We start from the raw sequence: 5,132 nt of genomic DNA on the forward strand, positions 1-5,132 counted from the left end.
TCATGACGGAACAGGGAGTACAGGAGGGGACTGAGCACGCACCCCTGAGGGGCCCCCATCAGCGTGGCGGATGTGTTGTTACCTACCCTTACCACCTGGGGGCGGCCCGTCAGGAAGTCTAGGATCCAGTTGCAGAGGGAGGTGTTTAGTCCCAGGGGCCTTAGCTTAGTGATGAGCTTTGAGGGCACTATGGTGTTGAACGCTGAGCTGTAGTCAATGAATAGCATTCTCACATAGGTGTTCCTTTTGTCCAGGTGTGAAAGGGCAGTGTGGAGCGCACTAGAGATTGCATCTTCTGTGGATCTGTTGGGGCGGAATGCAAATTGGAGTGGGTCTAGGGTTTCTGGGATAATGGTGTTGATGTGAGCCATTACCAGACTTTCAAAGCACTTCATGACTACAGACATAATGAGTAGGATTCTGTGTTTTCACATGCAAAAGTGATTGATTTTGATAGAAATGCTTTATTTTTATGTATTTATATTTAACCTTTATTTAACTTTATCTGCCTTACCAATGAAAACCAATTTGAAAATTCAAACATATTTTATGGAAAAGAGATGTATGTCTTTGGACAATGCACCATGGTGCCTTGTTGACAACATGACCGTGCCGCGCAGATTAATCTTTGATTTGAGAAGGGCACGCTCACGGCTTTTGCCCGTTCACCTCGCGGGCCATAGACCGGTGCCCCGCTGCTCAACATAATTGAATCCGCCAATTATGTCAGATAGCCGCCAGGCAAAAATTAGGAAATGCCACTTGCCCTAAAATCCTAACTTAATCCGTATAAGTATCCCTAGCAGAACAGTTGAACTACAGGGATGGTTTCCCATAAAACTCGGTCCTGGGGCCCGCAGGAGTTGGTTATTTAAATCAGCAGTGTAGCGCTAGCGAAAGAAACAAGTTTGGGAAACCCTGTTCGGCTAACGGGGCGGCAGGTAGCTTAGTGGTTAAGAGCGTTGTGCCAGTAACCTGAAAGGTCGCTGGTTCCGAGCCGACTAGGTGAAAAATCTGTCAATGTGCCCTTGAGCAAGGCACTTAACCCTAATTGCTCCTGTAAGTCGCTCTGGATAAGAGCGTCTGCTAAATGTGGATAAGAGCTTATGCTAAATGACTAAAATGTAATATGTAACGTTACTACTACATAAGGTTGGAAAGAAGGTTGTATATAGGCAAAAATAAATACTTTGAGGATAATTTGATGATTGTCTGTATTCTTAAAAACATACCGATACTTTTGCCTAATAGCAAATTAACTATAAGAGCATGACATTTACATTTAAATAAAAATGTTTATAATAGGAAAACCTTACAATAAAACTGTTTATACAGTAATATAGCTAATTTCATTCTGAGTTGTCTTTACGTAGGCTTTTATTTATGAATATAAAGCAGTTTATGCCGCTGATTCATTCCGTTTGATTATGAATGGGATTACACCTTTACCTTTTTGGTCACGTGCGTATCAGTCAACAGGGTGGGTAGTGGGGTAGGATATATTTAATTTCAGCTCCTAAACGTGTTGCGAGATGACATAAAAAAAGCTTTTATGGTCGTTTGTTTTAAAGAAACCGCAGGCGTTTTTTGACTTGTTTTCAAAACTCATCCTGTCAAACCAGTTTGTCAAGTTTCAGGTAAGGTAGGTAGGTAGCCATTACGCAGGTGAGGGGAGTGAACAGAAACTAGCCTACACGGTTTGTCGCAAGGACAGAGCAAACATGGTACAGTAACCAGAAACTAGACGACCGTTCGGGGAGAAATTATAGACATACAAGGAATAGCCTACTGGTGAGTAGTTTTATCTGCCGCAAAATGTATTAATTTTTCAAGGATTTTGCCGCAAAATGTATTAATTTCTGAAGGATTTTGCACACAGAGTAGACCGTAGTAATGTTCACACGTTGTCCTTTCCTCCCTACTGTCATGATCTCAATCTAAAATTGAATCGAGTCATATGTCGATTTTGTGCAAAGATCCGACAATCTAACGATTTTATTCAATCTATCGTTTTAATTTAATCGTTACAGCGTGAGTTAAAATTCAAAGCAATATACGCGGAGAATGCGTTCATGTTAAACGCTGCATATGACGGCTCAATCGGGAATTAGTCTACCCTTTTTACATTTCAAGCGCAGTATAACGCTTAACTATGACAATAGGGATTGAATTCAGCCCTAATAAACCTATTTTATGTATCAAATCTAAAACAATCATGTTTATTACAAATTGGACAAACAGTCCAATATGATAATACCAGTCCAGTATGAGAATTCCAGAGGTTTACAGATATTTATCTGTGTTACTTAGTTGTGTAGAACTTTTACTTCTTTTCCAACTTTCTTTATTTTACACTTTGATTGTTTGAAAACAAGTCATTATAATTCCCTCAATGGGATACTGAAACTAAGTAGTAGCAGTCTTGATAGTCTCTTCCTGGAGACTGAAGTAGTGTTTCCAACACAATCTAGATTGCTTTCGGGTGGGGAAGAGTCTCACTCTTTTTGTCTGAGATCGCACAAAACACACACTCCACAGGGGGACCGAGTGGGCTTGACCAATATGCTTGAGTTTAGGCAGTCTTAAGCCTTGTTCACACTGCAGGCATTAAAGGTGCACTATGCAGAAATCGGTCCGCCATTTCCTGGTTGCTAAAATTCTAATAATATGCCTAATTTTAGTTTGTGAAGAAACAAGCAAAGATAATGTAGAGAATCAATTGTAATTATTTTGCACTATAGCCTATTTATTGCCTTGCCTCCATAACTTGCTACATTTGCACACACTGTATATATATTTTCTGTTGTATTTTTTTACTTTGTTTTTTTACCCCATATGTAACTCTGTGTTGTTGTTTTTATCGCACTGCTTTGCTTTATCTTGGCCAGGTCGCAGTTGTAAATGAGAACTTGTTCTCAACTGGCTTACCTGGTTAAATAAAGGTGAAATAAAAAAAATAAAAAAAATAATAATAAAAATTGTACCATCTAAACCGCTGTGAAATATCTTTACATAACTGTTCAATAAGATTAAAGACTCCAAAAACTTAACTTAAGAATGGGAAGCATAGAAATAGTGGACATAGAACAGATCTACCGCTTCTTAGACCTGCTTTCAATGAGAATGACAGCTCTATAACTCACATTTCTATGTGAATTTGGTCAGGTCGCACAAAAAGTTACACATTGCAGCTTTAATGCTCAAATGTGTTTCTAATCAGTTTTAGAACACTGACTGTCCAAACAGCAAGTGACAATCAGAGTTGTGTGTGTGACCAGACAGCAGTCATTTGCTGACATGGCTACGCTAGTTGTCATAGTTATGACGGGTTTGTATTTTATTAGGGATCCCTATTAGCTGCTGCCAAGGCAGAAGCTACTCTTCCTGGGGTCCAAACACATAATACAACATTGACACACCACTGTGATGTAGGCTGGTTGGTGTTGCTTGTGCTTCCTGTCACTCAGAAGTTATGTCGCAAGCTAAGGTGACAACAAATCAAATCAAATTTTATTGGCCACATGCGCCGAATACAACAGGTGCAGACATTAGTGAAATGCTTACTTACAGCCCTTAACCAACAGTGCAAAAATAAAAACAAAAAAGTGTTGAGGAAAAAAAGAGCAGAAGTAAAATAAAATAACAGTAGGGAGGCTATATATACAGGGGGGTACCGGTGCAGAGTCAATGTGCGGGGGCACCGGCTAGTTGGGGTAGTTGAAGTAATATGTACATGTGGGTAGACTTAAAGTGACTATGCATAAATAATTAACAGAGTAGCAGCAGCGTAAAAAGATGGGGTGGGGGGGCAGTGCAAATAGTCCGGGTAGCCATGATTAGCTGTTTAGGAGTCTTATGGCTTGGGGGTAGAAGCTGTTGAGAAGTCTTTTGGACCTAGACTTGGCACTCCGGTACCGCTTGCCGTGCGGTAGCAGAGAGAACAGTCTATGACTAGGGTGGCTGGAGTCTTTGACAATTTTGAGGGCCTTCCTCTGACTCCGCCTGGTATAGAGGTCCTGGATGGCAGGAAGCTTGGCCCCAGTGATGTACTGGGCCGTACGCACTACCCTCTGTAGTGCCTTGCGGTCGGAGGCCAAGCAGTTGCCATACCAGGCGGTGATGCAACCAGTCAGGATGCTCTCGATGGTGCAGCTGTAGAATTTTTTGAGGATCTGAGGACCCATGCCAAATCTTTTCAGTCTCCTGAGGGGGAATAGGCTTTGTCGTGCCCTCTTCATGACTGTCTTGGTGTGTTTGGACCATGATAGTTCGTTGGTGATGTGGACACCAAGGAACTTGAAGCTCTCAACCTGTTCCACTACAGCCCCGTCGATGAAAATGGGGGCGTGCTCAGTCCTCTTTTTTTTCCTGTAGTCCACAATCATCTCCTTTGTCTTGGTCACGTTGAGGGAGATGTTGTTATCCTGGCACCACACGGCCAGGTCTCTGACCTCCTCCCTATAGGCTGTCTCATCGTTGTCGGTGATCAGGCCTATCACTGTTGTGTCGTCGGCAAACTTAATGATGGTGTTGGAGTCGTGCCTGGCCATGCAGTCATGGGTGAACAGGGAGTACAGGAGGGGACTGAGCACACACCCCTGAGGGGCCCCCGGATGTTTCCCAGTTGATTTGAATGTTCAAAATCATTACATTGACATTTACGTCATTTAGCAGACGCTCTTATCCAGAGTGAGTGCATACAATTTTTTTTTCATACTGGTCCCCCGTGGGAAACGAACCCACAGCCCTGGCGCTGCAAACGCCATGCTCTACCAACTGAGCTACACGGGACTACATAGTGTAAGAACACTTTTAATGCCTCAAAGGATAAGATGATCCTACTTTAAAAACGAGTCCTTTTTGGCTAGCCACGGCAGTCAACTAGCTAGCTAGGTAGCTGTTTACCTAGAACATTCACTAATTTATTTGTAAACAATTAACAAGCTAGTTAGCTACCACATGTTATTGTCAAACTGTCAACAGAGTAGCTAGCAAGCAAAAATATATGCCAAATATCTACTCAAGGGTAATTAAATCAGATTTGACCGTTCAGACAAGCTGCATGGCCAGGAATCAGATTTGAATCTGCTTTCAAACCACCTATGAAGGTGGTTTGAAATGTGGCTTGAAAT

Source organism: Coregonus lavaretus (assembly GCF_964263955.1).
Source record: "Coregonus lavaretus genome assembly, chromosome: 4".
Lineage (NCBI taxonomy): Eukaryota > Metazoa > Chordata > Actinopteri > Salmoniformes > Salmonidae > Coregonus > Coregonus lavaretus.